The 18,467-nt window shown below is 48.6% G+C and overlaps 1 protein-coding gene across 6 annotated transcripts in view; it reads right to left on the bottom strand.

Moving 5' to 3' along the window:
• Positions 1-18,467, bottom strand: part of LOC129836491 (zinc finger MIZ domain-containing protein 1-like) — a 316,322-nt gene that overhangs the window by 93,459 nt on the left and 204,396 nt on the right. The gene's annotated exons all lie outside the window — the stretch shown is intronic.

Consider the following 18,467-nt stretch of genomic DNA (forward strand, 5'->3'; position numbering starts at 1 on the left):
TGTCCGATTAGCACCACTTCTCCCTGTCCGATTAGCACCACTTCTCCCTGTCCGTTTAGCACCACTTCTCCCTGTCCGTTTAGCACCACTTCTCCCTGTCCGTTTAGCACCACTTCTCCCTGTCCGTTCAGCACCACTCCTCCCTGTCCGTTCAGCACCACTTCTCCCTGTCCGTTTAGCACCACTTCTCCCTGTCCGTTCAGCACCACTTCTCCCTGTTAATAGCTGCTTATAAACATCTTGAACGACGTTCCTGTATGAGGATTAGCAGCCTGTTAGGTTATAGTTGGTACTAGTTTAGTCATTGCTGACTGGTCCCTGGAAGTGTCTATGTAAGTCTGTAGGACAGCCTAGCTGTGTGGCTGTAGGCCCGGTGCTCCATGTTCAACTGCTCTGTGTGTCTGTACCTGAAAGACTTTATTGGCATGGGAACACATGTTTACATTGACAAAGCAAGTGAAGTAGATAATAAACAAAAGTGAAATAAACAAAAAATGAACATTAAACATTACACACACAAAAGTTCCAAAAGAAAATACATTTAAAATGTCTTATTATGTTTATATGGTGTTTGTAAAGATGTGCAAATAGTTAAAGTTCAAAAGGGAATATAAATAAATATGGGTTGTATTTACAATGGTGTTTGTTCTTCACTGGTTGCCCTTTTCTTGTGGCAACAGGTCACAAACCTTGCTGCTGTGATGTGTATTTCACCCAGTAGATATGTGAGTTGATCAACATTGGATTTGTTTTCTAATATAGTCATACATTTAGCAGGAGAGGAAGTCCAGCTCAGTTTCCACCTCATTTTGTTGGCAGTGTGCACATAGCCTGTTATCTCAATATCAAGGCTACGCTCACTGAGTCTGTACATAGTCAAAGATTTCCTTAATTTGGGGTCAGTCACAGTGGTCAGGTATTCTGCCACTGTGTACTTTCTGTTTAGAGCCAAATAGCATTCTAGTCTGCTCAGTTGTCAAGTAATTGTCTTTTTGTTTTCTCATGATTTGGTTGGGTCTAATTGACCAGCTTGCTTAGGGGACTCCTCTCCAGGTTCACCTCTCTGTAAGTGATGTTTTGTTATGGAAGGTTTGGGAATCGCTTCCTTGTAGGTTGTTGTAGAGTTTAACAGCTCTTTTCTGTCCAGACACTCTGTAGCCTGCTCTCTCTACCTGTCTGTCCAGACACTCTGTACCCTGCTCTGTCTGTCTGTCCAGACACTCTGTACCCTGCTACGTCTGTTCAGACACTCTGTACCCTGCTACGTCTATCCAGACACTCTGTAGCCTGCTACGTCTGTCCAGACACTCTGTAGCCTGCTCTCTCTACCTGTCTGTCCAGACACTCTGTACCCTGCTCTCTCTACCTGTCTGTCCAGACACTCTGTACCCTGCTCTCTCTACCTGTCTGTCCAGACACTCTGTACCCTGCTCTCCCTACCTGTCTGTCCAGACACTCTGTACCCTGCTCTCTACCTGTCTGTCCAGACACTCTGTACCCTGCTCTCTCTACCTGTCTGTCCAGACACTCTGTACCCTGCTCTCTCTACCTGTCTGTCCAGACACTCTGTACCCTGCTCTCTCTACCTGTCTGTCCAGACACTCTGTAGCCTGCTCTCTCTACCTGTCTGTCCAGACACTCTGTAGCCTGCTCTCTCTACCTGTCTGTCCAGACACTCTGTACCCTGCTCTCTCTACCTGTCTGTCCAGACACTCTGTAGCCTGCTCTCTCTACCTGTCTGTCCAGACACTCTGTACCCTGCTCTCTCTACCTGTCTGTCCAGACACTCTGTAGCCTGCTCTCTCTACCTGTCTGTCCAGACACTCTGTACCCTGCTCTGTCTACCTGTCTGTCCAGACACTCTGTAGCCTGCTCTCTCTACCTGTCTGTCCAGACACTCTGTAGCCTGCTCTCTCTACCTGTCTGTCCAGACACTCTGTACACTGCTCTCTCTACCTGTCTGTCCAGACACTCTGTAGCCTGCTCTCTCTACCTGTCTGTCCAGACACTCTGTACCCTGCTCTCTCTACCTGTCTGTCCAGACACTCTGTAGCCTGCTCTCTCTACCTGTCTGTCCAGACACTCTGTACCCTGCTCTGTCTACCTGTCTGTCCAGACACTCTGTAGCCTGCTCTCTCTACCTGTCTGTCCAGACACTCTGTACCCTGCTCTGTCTACCTGTCTGTCCAGACACTCTGCAGCCTGCTCTCTCTACCTGTCTGTCCAGACACTCTGTACCCTGCTCTGTCTGTCCAGACACTCTGTAGCCTGCTCTCTCTACCTGTCTGTCCAGACACTCTGTACCCTGCTCTCTCTACCTGTCTGTCCAGACACTCTGTACCCTGCTCTGTCTGTCCAGACACTCTATACCATGTTCTGTCTGTCCAGACACTCTGTAGCCTGCTCTCTCTACCTGTCTGTCCAGACACTCTGTACCCTGCTCTCTCTACCTGTCTGTCCAGACACTCTGTACCCTGCTCTCTCTACCTGTCTGTCCAGACACTCTGTAGCCTGCTCTCTCTACCTGTCTGTCCAAACACTTTGTACCCTGCTCTGTCTGTCTGTCCAGACACTCTGTACCCTGCTCTGTCTGTCTGTCCAGACACTCTGTACCCTGCTCTGTCTGTCTGTCCAGACACTCTGTACCCTGCTCTGTCTGTCTGTCCAGACACTCTGTACCCTGCTCTGTCTGTCTGTCCAGACACTCTGTACCCTGCTCTGTCTGTCTGTCCAGACACTCTGTACCCTGCTCTGTCTGTCTGTCCAGACACTCTGTACCCTGCTCTGTCTGTCCAGACACTCTGTACCCTGCTCTGTCTGTCTGTCCAGACACTCTGTACCCTGCTCTGTCTGTCTGTCCAGACACTCTGTACCCTGCTCTGTCTGTCTGTCCATACACTCTGTACCCTGCTCTGTCTGTCTATCCAGACACTCTGTACCCTGCTCTGTCTGTCTGTCCAGACACTCTGTACCCTGCTCTGTCTGTCTGTCCAGACACTCTGTACCCGCTCTGTCTGTCTGGCCAGACACTCTGTACCCTGCTCTGTCTGTCTGGCCAGACACTCTGTACCCTGCTCTGTCTGTCTGGCCAGACACTCTGTACCCTGCTCTGTCTGTCTGTCCAGACACTCTGTACCCTGCTCTGTCTGTCTGTCCAGACACTCTGTACCCTGCTCTGTCTGTCTGTCCAGCCACTCTGTACCCTGCTCTGTCTGTCTGTCCAGCCACTCTGTACCCTGCTCTCTCTGTCTGTTCAGACACTCTGTACCCTGCTATGTCTGTCTGTCTGTCTGTCTGTCTGCCTGTCTGTCTGTCTGTCTGTCTCTGTCTGTCTGTCTGTACCCTGCTCTCTGTCTGTCCAGCCACTCTTTACCCTGCTCTGTCTGTCTGTCCAGACACTCTGTACCCTGCTCTGTCTGTCTGTCTGTCTGTCCAGACACTCTGTACCCTGCTCTGTCTGTCCAGACACTCTGTACCCTGCTCTGTCTGTCTGTCCAGACACTCTGTACCCTGCTCTGTCTGTCCAGACACTCTGTACCCTGCTCTGTCTGTCCAGACACTATGTACCCTGCTCTGTCTGTCCAGACACTCTGTACCCTGCTCTGTCTGTCCAGACACTCTGTACCCTGCTCTGTCTGTCCAGACACTCTGTACCCTGCTCTGTCTGTCCAGACACACTGTACCCTGCTCTGTCTGTCCAGACACTCTGTACCCTGCTCTGTCTGTCCAGACACTCTGTACCCTGCTCTGTCTGTCCAGACACTCTGTACCCTGCTCTGTCTGTCCAGACACTCTGTACCCTGCTCTGTCTGTCTGTCCAAACACTCTGTACCCTGCTCTATCTGTCTGTCCAGACACTCTGTACCCTGCTCTGTCTGTCTGTCCAGCCACTCTCTACCCTGCTCTATCTGTCTGTCCAGACACTCTGTACCCTGCTCTATCTGTCTGTCCAGACACTCTGTACCCTGCTCCGTCTGTCCAGACACTCTGTACCCTGCTCTGTCTGTCCAGACACTCTGTACCCTGCTCTGTCTGTCCAGGCACTCTGTACCCTGCTCTGTCTGTCTGTCCAGACACTCTGTACCCTGCTCTGTCTGTCTGTCCAGACACTCTGTACCCTGCTCTGTCTGTCTGTCCAGCCACTCTGTACCCTGCTCTGTCTGTCTGTCCAGCCACTCTGTACCCTGCTCTGTCTGTCCAGACACTCTGTACCCTGCTCTGTCTGTCCAGACACTCTGTACCCTGCTCTGTCTGTCCAGACACTCTGTACCCTGCTCTGTCTGTCCAGACACTCTGTACCCTGGTCTGTCTGTCCAGACACTCTGTACCCTGCTCTGTCTGTCCAGACACTCTGTACCCTGCTCTGTCTGTCCAGACACTCTGTACCCTGCTCTATCTGTCCAGACACTCTGTACCCTGCTCTGTCTGTCCAGACACTCTGTACCCTGCTCTGTCTGTCCAGACACTCTGTACCCTACTCTGTCTGTCCAGACACTATGTACTCTACTCTGTCTGTCCAGACACTCTGTACCCTGCTCTGTCTGTCCAGCCACTCTGTACCCTACTCTGTCTGTCCAGACACTATGTACTCTACTCTGTCTGTCCAGACACTCTGTACCCTGCTCTGTCTGTCCAGCCACTCTGTACCCTACTCTGTCTGTCCAGACACTATGTACTCTACTCTGTCTGTCCAGACACTATGTACCCTGCTCTGTCTGTCCAGACACTCTGTACCCTACTCTGTCTGTCCAGACACTATGTACTCTACTCTGTCTGTCCAGACACTATGTACCCTGCTCTGTCTGTCCAGACACTATGTACCCTGCTCTGTCTGTCTGTCCAGACACTCTGTACCCTGCTCTGTCTGTCTGTCTGTCCAGAAACTCTGTACCCTGCTCTGTCTGTCTGTCTGTCCAGACACTCTGTACCCTGCTCTGTCTGTCCAGACACTCTGTACCCTTCTCTGTCTGTCTGTCCAGACACTCTGTACCCTGCTCTGTCTGTCTGTCCAGCCACTCTGTACCCTGCTCTGTCTGTCCAGACACTCTGTACCCTGCTCTGTCTGTCCAGACACTCTGTACCCTGCTCTGTCTGTCCAGACACTCTGTACCCTGCTCTGTCTGTCCAGACACTCTGTACCCTGCTCTGTCTGTCCAGACACTCTGTACCCTGCTCTGTCTGTCCAGACACTCTGTACCCTGCTCTGTCTGTCCAAACACTCTGTACCCTGCTCTGTCTCTCTCATGTTTCTTACCGCTCCTTCTCATATCTCCTCTCCTCCCTCTCACCCTGCCTGTTGTCTTCACACTGGATGTAAACAGCTTCCTCTGTGTTAACCAAACAACCAGTCCCACACACACACACCCTCGTCTACACACACATACACACCCTCGTCTACACACACACACCCTTGTCTACACACACACACACCCTCGTCTACACACACACACACCCTCGTCTACACACACACACACCCTCGTCTACACACACACACACACACACCCTCGTCTACACACACACACACACACACACACACACACACACACACCCTCGTCTACACACACGCACGATCACACAAACAGTTTAGTCATAGCACTTTTCTGAGTTCTCTTGGTGCTAGCAGGCAGGCTGTAGCAGGCAGGCTGTAGCAGGCAGGCTGTAGCAGGCAGGCTGTAGCAGGCAGGCTGTAGCAGGCAGGTTAGTAATAACCACTGAAGATAACTTCTCTGAGATGTTGGCTGTGTCCCAAATGGCATCATATTCCCTATATAGTGCACTACTTTGACCAGTGCTCTATGGAAATGTGGTGCAATTTGGGAGAGAGCCTGATGACTCCATCTCTCAGCCTCTTGATATGAATCAGGAGTCTCAACTCCACTCAGGGAACCACTAACTGGTCATGCTCACTGTCTGGCTCTGCTGAAAATATTCTGTCTGTCCAGACACTCTTCCAGGGACCGACACTCTGTACCCTGCTCTGTCTGTCTGTCAGTCTGTCTGTGTCTCTGTCTGTCTGTCTGTCCAGATACTCTGTACCCTGCTCTGTCTGTCTGTCAGTCTGTCTGTGTCTCTGTCTGTCTGTCCAGATACTCTGTACCCTGCTCTGTCTGTCTGTCCAGATACTCTGTACCCGGCTCTGTCTGTCTGTCAGTCTGTCTGTGTCTCTGTCTGTCTGTCTGTCCAGATACTCTGTACCCTGCTCTGTCTGTCTGTCAGTCTGTCTGTGTCTCTGTCTGTCTGTCTGTCCAGATACTCTGTACCCTGCTCTGTCTGTCTGTCAGTCTGTCTGTGTCTCTGTCTGTCTGTCCAGATACTCTGTACCCTGCTCTGTCTGTCTGTCAGTCTGTCTGTGTCTCTGTCTGTCTGTCCAGATACTCTGTACCCTGCTCTGTCTGTCTGTCAGTCTGTCTGTGTCTCTGTCTGTCTGTCTGTCCAGATACTCTGTACCCTGCTCTGTCTGTCCAGACACTCTGTACCCTGCTCTGTCTGTCCAGACACTCTGTACCCTGGTCTGTCTGTCCAGACACTCTGTACCCTGCTCTGTCTGTCCAGACACTCTGTACCCTGCTCTGTCTGTCCAGACACTCTGTACCCTGCTCTATCTGTCCAGACACTCTGTACCCTGCTCTGTCTGTCCAGACACTCTGTACCCTGCTCTGTCTGTCCAGACACTCTGTACCCTACTCTGTCTGTCCAGACACTATGTACTCTACTCTGTCTGTCCAGACACTCTGTACCCTGCTCTGTCTGTCCAGCCACTCTGTACCCTACTCTGTCTGTCCAGACACTATGTACTCTACTCTGTCTGTCCAGACACTCTGTACCCTGCTCTGTCTGTCCAGCCACTCTGTACCCTACTCTGTCTGTCCAGACACTATGTACTCTACTCTGTCTGTCCAGACACTATGTACCCTGCTCTGTCTGTCCAGACACTCTGTACCCTACTCTGTCTGTCCAGACACTATGTACTCTACTCTGTCTGTCCAGACACTATGTACCCTGCTCTGTCTGTCCAGACACTATGTACCCTGCTCTGTCTGTCTGTCCAGACACTCTGTACCCTGCTCTGTCTGTCTGTCTGTCCAGAAACTCTGTACCCTGCTCTGTCTGTCTGTCTGTCCAGACACTCTGTACCCTGCTCTGTCTGTCCAGACACTCTGTACCCTTCTCTGTCTGTCTGTCCAGACACTCTGTACCCTGCTCTGTCTGTCTGTCCAGCCACTCTGTACCCTGCTCTGTCTGTCCAGACACTCTGTACCCTGCTCTGTCTGTCCAGACACTCTGTACCCTGCTCTGTCTGTCCAGACACTCTGTACCCTGCTCTGTCTGTCCAGACACTCTGTACCCTGCTCTGTCTGTCCAGACACTCTGTACCCTGCTCTGTCTGTCCAAACACTCTGTACCCTGCTCTGTCTCTCTCATGTTTCTTACCGCTCCTTCTCATATCTCCTCTCCTCCCTCTCACCCTGCCTGTTGTCTTCACACTGGATGTAAACAGCTTCCTCTGTGTTAACCAAACAACCAGTCCCACACACACACACCCTCGTCTACACACACATACACACCCTCGTCTACACACACACACCCTTGTCTACACACACACACACCCTCGTCTACACACACACACACCCTCGTCTACACACACACACACCCTCGTCTACACACACACACACACACACCCTCGTCTACACACACACACACACACACACACACACACACACACACCCTCGTCTACACACACGCACGATCACACAAACAGTTTAGTCATAGCACTTTTCTGAGTTCTCTTGGTGCTAGCAGGCAGGCTGTAGCAGGCAGGCTGTAGCAGGCAGGCTGTAGCAGGCAGGCTGTAGCAGGCAGGCTGTAGCAGGCAGGTTAGTAATAACCACTGAAGATAACTTCTCTGAGATGTTGGCTGTGTCCCAAATGGCATCATATTCCCTATATAGTGCACTACTTTGACCAGTGCTCTATGGAAATGTGGTGCAATTTGGGAGAGAGCCTGATGACTCCATCTCTCAGCCTCTTGATATGAATCAGGAGTCTCAACTCCACTCAGGGAACCACTAACTGGTCATGCTCACTGTCTGGCTCTGCTGAAAATATTCTGTCTGTCCAGACACTCTTCCAGGGACCGACACTCTGTACCCTGCTCTGTCTGTCTGTCAGTCTGTCTGTGTCTCTGTCTGTCTGTCTGTCCAGATACTCTGTACCCTGCTCTGTCTGTCTGTCAGTCTGTCTGTGTCTCTGTCTGTCTGTCCAGATACTCTGTACCCTGCTCTGTCTGTCTGTCCAGATACTCTGTACCCGGCTCTGTCTGTCTGTCAGTCTGTCTGTGTCTCTGTCTGTCTGTCTGTCCAGATACTCTGTACCCTGCTCTGTCTGTCTGTCAGTCTGTCTGTGTCTCTGTCTGTCTGTCTGTCCAGATACTCTGTACCCTGCTCTGTCTGTCTGTCAGTCTGTCTGTGTCTCTGTCTGTCTGTCCAGATACTCTGTACCCTGCTCTGTCTGTCTGTCAGTCTGTCTGTGTCTCTGTCTGTCTGTCCAGATACTCTGTACCCTGCTCTGTCTGTCTGTCAGTCTGTCTGTGTCTCTGTCTGTCTGTCTGTCCAGATACTCTGTACCCTGCTCTGTCTGTCTGTCAGTCTGTCTGTGTCTCTGTCTGTCTGTCTGTCCAGATACTCTGTACCCTGCTCTGTCTGTCTGTCAGTCTGTCTGTGTCTCTGTCTGTCTGTCCAGATACTCTGTACCCTGCTCTGTCTGTCTGTCAGTCTGTCTGTGTCTCTGTCTGTCTGTCCAGATACTCTGTACCCTGCTCTGTCTGTCTGTGTCTCTGTCTGTCTGTCCAGATACTCTGTACCCTGCTCTGTCTGTCTGTCAGTCTGTCTGTGTCTCTGTCTGTCTGTCCAGATACTCTGTACCCTGCTCTGTCTGTCTGTCTGTCAGTCTGTCTGTGTCTCTGTCTATCTGTCCAGATACTCTGTACCCTGCTCTGTCTGTCTGTCAGTCTGTCTGTGTCTCTGTCTGTCTGTCCAGATACTCTGTACCCTGCTCTCTCTGTCTGTGTCTGCCTGTCCATCTCTCTCTTCTTCTCACTCTTCTACTGTCCTTCTCATTCCCATCTCTCCATTCCTCATTCCTTTCTTCATCTTTTTCTCCCTCTCCTCAATTCACCTCCTCCCTTTTCCCATCGTCACTCTCTCCTCTATTCCCCCTCTCTCCCTCCCCTTCCTCTACCCCCCCCCACCTCTCTCCTCCCTCATCTCCACTCTTCATTCTCTCTATTCCTCTGGTCCTAAACCTCAGCCCCCGGGCCTCTCCTAGCTGCTCACTCAGATGGCTGTTACCATGACAACGCCAGTCTTTCAGCGAGCGCCAGGGCAAAATAATGAAGACAATGTGTTTTCCATTTAGATGAGTTTTCAGGCGCGCCACGGCAGCCGGAGAGAGAGAGATATGGAGTGTCCATCTTGCCTCTGCGGCTTTTACTGCGAAGGAAACGTAATAAGAAATTGGTCTCCCTCCCTCTCCTTCTCCCTTGCCCTCTCACACACACACAACAATTCTCTGTAAGCCAGATGGGTGGTTCACTGGCAGTGAGCTCATATATGGCTGTGGAACAGTTAGATTGGGAAGGCTGGGTGTCCACGCTGGTCACTAGAAATAGGCAGCAATTTGTTACACTGTCTGTCTGTGTGTGTGTGTGTGTGTGTGTGTGTGTGTGTGTGTGTGTGTGTGTGTGTGTGTGTGTGTGTGTGTGTGTGTGTGTGTGTGTGTGTGTGTTTGCGTGCGTGCGTGCGTAAGGCTGTATCAGGTAACAGAGACAGGCAGGAGGATTCTACATTTAACACACTACTGTAACACAGAGGAAGCTACAACCCAAGCCTGTCAAAGGGCAAACCAGTGATATTTACTGTATAATACTGAGGAGTCATCTCTACCACGGATATTTATTGTATAATACTGAGGAGTCATCTCTAACACAGATATTTACTGTATAATACTGAGGAGTCATCTCTACCACTGATATTTACTGTATAATACTGAGGAGTCATCTCTACCACTGATATTTACTGTATAATACTGAGGAGTCATCTCTACCACTGATATTTACTGTATAATACTGAGGAGTCATCTCTAACACAGATATTTACTGTATAATACTGAGGAGTCATCTCTACCACTGATATTACTGTATAATACTGAGGAGTCATCTCTACCACTGATATGTACTGTATAATACTGAGGAGTCCTCTCTACCACGGATATTTACTGTATAATACTGAGGAGTCATCTCTCCCACTTATATTTACTGTATAATACTGAGGAGTCATCTCTACCACTGATATTACTGTATAATACTGAGGAGTCATCTCTCCCACTTATATTTACTGTATAATACTGAGGAGTCATCTCTACCACTGATATTACTGTATAATACTGAGGAGTCATCTCTACCACTGATATGTACTGTATAATACTGAGGAGTCCTCTCTACCACGGATATTTACTGTATAATACTGAGGAGTCATCTCTACCACTGATATTTACTGTATAATACTGAGGAGTCATCTCTACCACTGATATTTACTGTATAATACTGAGGAGTCATCTCTACCACTGATATTTACTGTATAATACTGAGGAGTCATCTCTACCACTGATATTTACTGTATAATACTGAGGAGTCATCTCTACCACTGATATTTACTGTATAATACTGAGGAGTCCTCTCTACCACTGATATGTACTGTATAATACTGAGGAGTCATCTCTACCACTGATATGTACTGTATAATACTGAGGAGTCATCTCTACCACGGATATTTACTGTATAATACTGAGGAGTCATCTCTACCAGTTCATCTACAGGACACGTGGACTGCGTCACAAATGGCACCCTATGCTCTATATAGTGCACTGCTTTTGACTAGGGCCCATAGGGATCTGGTCAAAAGTAGTGCACCAAATAGGGAATAGAGTTCCATTTGGGGCACAACCATGGTTTATGGGCACAGTTTTGGATTAGTAGGCCTTTATCTCGCTCTCTAGGGAGTGTAGTGTAGTGTAGTGTGTGTGTGTGTGTGTGTGTGTGTGTGTGTGTGTGTGTGTGTGTGTGTGTGTGTGTGTGTGTGTGTGTGTGTGTGTGTGTGTGTGTGTGTGTGTGTGTGTGTGTGTGTGTGTGTTAGCACTGCTGCTACACAACAATAATAACCTCCTACACAGGGGAATTACCTCACTGAGAAAGGGAGGGATGGGGAGGACGGTATGTAGAGGGAGAGTTAGAGGGAAATGGACTGGGAGAGAGAGAGAGAGAAAGGGGAGAGAGAGAGAGAGAGAGAGAGAGAGAGAGAGAGAGGGACAGACAGGGAGAGAGGGACAGGAGTAGGGTTGTCCCAGACCGAAAGTTGTCTGTTCTTTTGACCAATCGATTGGGCATCTGGTCGCATGGTCTGGTCACATTGGCCATGCAGAATTTATGGTGATATGGCCTCAGCAGAAGTCAGGGCATTCATACTTTTTGCACTTCAGAGCTGTTGTCAAGGGAGTGAGTTTGTGCTTATACAGGATGTACCACCCCCACCTACCGTCAACAAGTTATGCCAATTCGGAGCTATACAGAGCCCTCTACATTTACATCATTTGGGAGGTGCATAGCGATGAGCTCCATTTGGCCTCTGCATGCCTCTGGAAGCTCCGCAATTGCATCACACCCTTCATATGGAGCCTCCGACCACATTTTCAGATCAAGCATGAATTGGCTTTTAGTCTAGGCCTCTGCAATGAATAAGTTCACTCCGATGGGCAAAAATATATATATTTGTTACTGCTTGACTAAAACAAATCTCGGTCGACCAACAGCCTAACAATCGACCAGTCGACTAATTGGGGTCAGACCTAGACAGGATAGAGCGGGACAGACAGGGAGAGAGGGAACATGGGAGAGACGGAAAGACAGGGACAGGGTGAGAGAGGGGCAGAGAGGACAGAGAGGGACATACCGGGAGAGAGCAGGACAGACAGGGAGAGAGGGACAAGAGAGAGAGGGACAGGGGATAGAAAGAGGGAGGGACTTGGATGAGAGGGGGGGAAAGGAGACGAGGAGAAGGAGAGAAGAGAGGGAGAGACTTGGATGAGAGGGGGGAAAGGAGACGAGGAGAAGGAGAGAAGAGAGGGAGAGACTTGGATGGAGTTTGGGTTGGAAAGCTGGCATTCCTTTCAGGAAGTGTTGTTCCTCACCGCTCTCCATAAACAGTGGAAAAGCGACCAGAAGAAAATGTCCCAGACTCACTATTTCCACTGTAAACACACACAACCCCCCCCCCCCCCCCCCCCGCTCGCTCTCCAATTCCTTCTTCCTCTCCCTCCAGCCCTTCCCCTCCAGCCCTGCATAAGCACAGAGTTCTGTCTCTAATATAGATTTTCCACCCAGTCCTTTTCCAACCAGGCCTGTAAACTCATACAGAGTGTTGTTATACACAGACAGACGGATAGACAGAACAGACACCCAGTAAAAACACAAACAGGACAACGTGCAGACCTAGACAGACAGACATACACACACACGGCATGAATTATATACAGCAATACATGTACAGTATTAAGACTGCTTTGGTGATGAGCTGCTCCATACGAGACTCTTCCCACACTCATCCATATTTTATTTCATGTAGACTCGAGCATGTGGAGGAATCCGCTCAACACATAGCCTGATGGCACAATGTGTACGCTCATCCGTCTGTGTCTGTGTGTGTGTCTGTGTCTGTGTCTGTGTCTGTCTGTGTGTGTGTGTGTGTGTGTGTGTGTGTGTGTGTGTGTCTGTGTGTGTGTGTGTGTGTCTGTCTGTGTCTGTGTGTGTGTGTGTGTGTGTGTGTGTGTGTGTGTGTGTGTGTGTGTGTGTGTGTGTGTGTGTGTGTATGTGTGTGTGTGCGTGTGTGTGTGCCTGCACTCTCATACACTAATACATTATCCCACCACCTGCAGGGTGCAATACTGAGGTAACACACTATCTGTCAACCCCTCGATCCCCACACACACACACACCAGGGTTTCCGTTAGGTAAATGTGGCGCTGGACATTTGACCGGCAGCATTTTGACCGGCAGACATTTGAGAAATTTACCAGACCCCAATGCATTGGGTGTGTAACCTGATTAGGGCGTCCACCCACTGTGCTCAGAATGACAGAAATCACATTAAGATGATCATAATTCATCTTAACAGAACATGCAACTCCAGGATGCAATGACATGCATCCTTAACAAATTCCGATAAGCAATTTCAAGATGTAAGTATATATAGGTGGTGCGTCCATAAGGCGGTGCGTCCATAAGGCGGTGCGTCCATAAGGCGGTGCGTCCATAAGGCGGTGCGTCCATAAGGCTCGGGGAAGCTTTCCCTAAAGTACTTTGAATGAAATTGACAAAATTCTGCCAATATAGATTTTTTTTTTAAACATTCAAAATAGGCTACTACACAAGAAAACATGATTTGGGCATTAGCTTAAAAAATATATACATGCATATATATTTAAGTATTCAGACCCCTGGACTTTTTCCAAATTGTGTTATGTTACAGCCTTATTCTAAAATGAATTAAATATTTTTTCCCCCTCAGCAATACAACACCCCATAATGACAAAACGAAAAAAGGTTTTTAGAAATGTTTGCAAATTTATAAAAAACAAAAAACAGACCCTTTACAAAGAGACTCGAAATTGAGCTCAGGTGCACCCTGTTTCCATTGATCATCCTTGATGTTTCTACAACTTGATTGGAGTCCACCTGTGGGAAATTCATTTGATTGGACATGATTTGGAAAGGCACACACCTGTCTATATAAGGTCGCATAGTTGACAGTGCATGTCAGAGCAAAAACCAAACCATGAGGTCGAAGGAATTGTCCGTAGAGCTCCGAGACAGGATTGTGTCAAGGCACAGATCTGGGGAAGGGCACAAAAATATTTCTGCACCATTGAAGGTCCCCAAGAACACAGTGGCCTGCACCATTCTTAAATGTAAGAAGTTTGGAACCACCTAGACTCCCCCTAGAGCTGGCCTCCTGTCGAAAATGAACAATCGGGGGAGAAGGGCCTAGGTCAGGGAGGTGACCAAGAACCTGATGGTCACTCTGACAGAGCTCCAGAGATCCTCTATGGAGATGGGAGAACCTTCCAGAAGCACAACCATCTCTACAGCAGTCCACAATCAGGCCTTTATGGTAGACTGGCCAGAGAAGCAACTCCTCAGTAAAATGCACATGACAGCCTGCTTGGAGTTTGCCAAAAGACACTTAAAGACTCTCAGACCATGAGAAACAAGAATCTCTGGTCTGATGAAACCAATATTGAACTCTTTGGCCTGAATGCCAAGTGTCACATCTTGAGGAAACAAAAAGATAGATTTAGAATTAGATAAACTTGGATTTTTTGGCAGGGACATGTACAGGACGCTACCCTCCACAACATAACCGTCACTCCAAATCAAAACCTAAAACCTGATTTTGGACGGAATTACCTGGAAGGCTTCCTACTACCAAGGATTATTTTCCCCAAGCTATACAGCAAATTCTCTGTCAAACAAACAGAAACCTGAAAACACCATCCAACCTGGAACTGTTAGTCTAAAGCTATTTTTTATTTTCAAAAGCCCAAAAAGAGAATACATTACAATGATATATTTTACTTTATAAGGACTGAATGCTAAGTTAAGGCTACCAAGCTTGCTAGGAAAAAGAGATACAACTTCAATTAGCACTGAGGTGTGGTGTGAGAGTCGCACAGCCTCCGCCAACCAAAATACAGTACACTGTGTGGAAAAAATGATAAGGCACGAAAAGAGTACAAAATGCAGCTCCTTATGGAAAATCAAGAGACACCTTTTGCTGACTGTTATAAAAATGTGAACATAAGCAACTTAGTGTTCCACACAGACCATCCCCTGGCATGATGCTATATTAAGACAGACCATCCCCTGGCACAGTGCTATATTAACACAGACCATCCCCTGGCATGGCACAGGGCTATATTAACGCAGACCTTCCCCTGGCATGGCACAGTGCTATATTAACACAGACCTTCCCCTGGCATGATGCTATATTAACACAGACCATCCCCTGGCATGGCACAGTGCTATATTAACACAGACCATCCCCTGGCATGATGCTATATTAACACAGACCATCCCCTGGCATGGCACAGTGCTATATTAACACAGACCATCCCCTGGCATGGCACAGTGCTATATTAACACAGACCATCCCCTGGCATGGCACAGTGCTATATTAACACAGACCTTCCCCTGGCATGATGCTATATTAACACAGACCATCCCCTGGCATGGCACAGTGCTATATTAACACAGACCATCCCCTGGCATGGCACAGTGCTATATTAACACAGACCATCCCCTGGCATGGCACAGTGCTATATTAACGCAGACCTTCCCCTGGCATGGCACAGTGCTATATTAACACAGACCTTCCCCTGGCATGATGCTATATTAACACAGACCATCCCCTGGCATGGCACAGTGCTATATTAACACAGACCATCCCCTGGCATGGCACAGTGCTATATTAACGCAGACCTTCCCCTGGCATGATGCTATATTAACACAGACCTTCCCCTGGCATGGCACAGTGCTATATTAACACAGACCTTCCCCTGGCATGGCACAGTGCTATATTAACACAGACCTTCCCCTGGCATGGCACAGTGCTATATTAACACAGACCTTCCCCTGGCATGGCACAGTGCTATATTAACACAGACCTTCCCCTGGCATGGCACAGTGCTATATTAACACAGACCTTCCCCTGGCATGGCACAGTGCTATATTAACACAGACCTTCCCCTGGCATGGCACAGTGCTATATTAACACAGACCTTCCCCTGGCATGGTGCTATATTAACACAGACCTTCCCCTGGCATGGCACAGTGCTATATTAACACAGACCTTCCCCTGGCATGGCACAGTGCTATATTAACACAGACCTTCCCCTGGCATGGCACAGTGCTATATTAACACAGACCATCCCCTGGCATGGCACAGTGCTATATTAACACAGACCTTCCCCTGGCATGATGCTATATTAACACAGACCTTCCCCTGGCATGGCACAGTGCTATATTAACACAGACCTTCCCCTGGCATGGCACAGTGCTATATTAACACAGACCTTCCCCTGGCATGGCACAGTGCTATATTAACACAGACCTTCCCCTGGCATGGCACAGTGCTATATTAACACAGACCTTCCCCTGGCATGGTGCTATATTAACACAGACCTTCCCCTGGCATGGCACAGTGCTATATTAACACAGACCTTCCCCTGGCATGGCACAGTGCTATATTAACACAGACCTTCCCCTGGCATGGCACAGTGCTATATTAACACAGACCTTCCCCTGGCATGGCACAGTGCTATATTAACACAGACCTTCCCCTGGCATGGCACAGTGCTATATTAACACAGACCTTCCCCTGGCATGGCACAGTGCTATATTAACACAGACCTTCCCCTGGCATGGCACAGTGCTATATTAACACAGACCTTCCCCTGGCATGGTGCTATATTAACACAGACTTTCCCCTGGCATGGTGCTATATTAACACAGACCTTCCCCTGGCATGGCACAGTGCTATATTAACACAGACCTTCCCCTGGCATGGTGCTATATTAACACAGACCATCCTCTGGCATGGAACAGTGCTATATTAACACAGACCTTCCCCTGGCATGGTGCTATATTAACACAGACCATCCTCTGGCATGGAACAGTGCTATATTAACACAGACCTTCCCCTGGCATGGTGCTATATTAACACAGACCATCCTCTGGCATGGTGCTATATTAACACAGACCTTCCCCTGGCATGGTGCTATATTAACACAGACCATCCTCTGGCATGGAACAGTGCTATATTAACACAGACCTTCCCCTGGCATGGTGCTATATTAACACAGACCATCCTCTGGCATGGAACAGTGCTATATTAACACAGACCTTCCCCTGGCATGGTGCTATATTAACACAGACCATCCCCTGGCATGGTGCTATATTAACACAGACCTTCCCCTGGCATGGTGCTATATTAACACAGACCATCCCCTGGCATGGTGCTATATTAACACAGACCATCCTCTGGCTTGGAACAGTGCTATATTAACACAGACCTTCCCCTGGCATGGTGCTATATTAACACAGACCATCCCCTGGCATGGTGCTATATTAACACAGACCATCCCCTGGCATGGTGCTATATTAACACAGACCATCCCCTGGCATGACACAGTGCTATATTAGCACAGACCATCCCCTGGCATGGTGCTATATTAACACAGACCATCCTCTGGCATGGTGCTATATTAACACAGACCATCCTCTGGCATGGTGCTATATTAACACAGACCATCCCCTGGCATGGTGCTATATTAACACAGACCATCCCCTGGCATGACACAGTGCTATATTAGCACAGACCATCCCCTGGCATGGTGCTATATTAACACAGACCATCCCCTGGCATGACACAGTGCTATATTAGCACAAACACGCACGGACTTGTTCCAAGAAGGCGTAGCAGTCGGACGTGTGTTTGTCTTGTCTTGTCCCGCGTAAATAGTCCTCGTATTTTTTGTATACATTTCGTATATATTTTAATTTCACTTTCCATCTTGGAACTGAATATACATTCCCGCAACCCGCCTCACCCAATGTGGTACGGATCTGCTATTTTTTTATACTTTAGAACCGTAACCCCAATCAGAAGCTAGCCAGATAACTAGCTACTAGCTAGTAGTCAGTTAGCCACTGCTGCGGTCTTCACCCTTAACTCGGACACCAGCCAGCTTCAGCTCGGGCCAATACCTGCCAGTCTGCAGGCGCGATATCAACCCAGAGAATATAGGACTGCTTTTTCTCTACCACATCACCGGATTCCTGACGCAAGCTCTGGACAATTACACCGGATCATCGTCGCTAGCTAGCTGCAACCAGGTGGCTACTACTGGCTAATACCTCTGTACCGAAACAAGCACCAGTTAGCCTTGAGCTAGCCTCGAGCTAGGCCCATCTGCCGGCTAGCCAAAGAGGCCTACCAGCGAATTATTGGGCTACAATACCTCTTTTGCCAATTGGACTGGACCCTTTATTGCCGACACGGAGCCCCGCCGATCCATCACGACTGGTCTGCCGACGTAATTGTCCGAGGTGGTTTCAACAGGCTTTTCCATTGCGACGTTTCTGATACCCATCTGCTAATTATTAGCTGTCTTATCGGTTGCTATCTAAATAAATATACCGGACAATTTTTTTTTTCTTTTTTCCTGGGTCACTATATCTATTTTGCCAATTGGATCGATCCCCTCTACCACACGGAACCCCACTAATCTACCGACGGAAACGAACGAGGTGACAAAAAAAATAAAAATAATAATAAAATAAAAACAGACCTCCATCCTAT

This window comes from Salvelinus fontinalis, chromosome 37 (genome assembly GCF_029448725.1).
Source record: "Salvelinus fontinalis isolate EN_2023a chromosome 37, ASM2944872v1, whole genome shotgun sequence".
Classification (NCBI taxonomy): Eukaryota; Metazoa; Chordata; class Actinopteri; order Salmoniformes; family Salmonidae; genus Salvelinus; species Salvelinus fontinalis.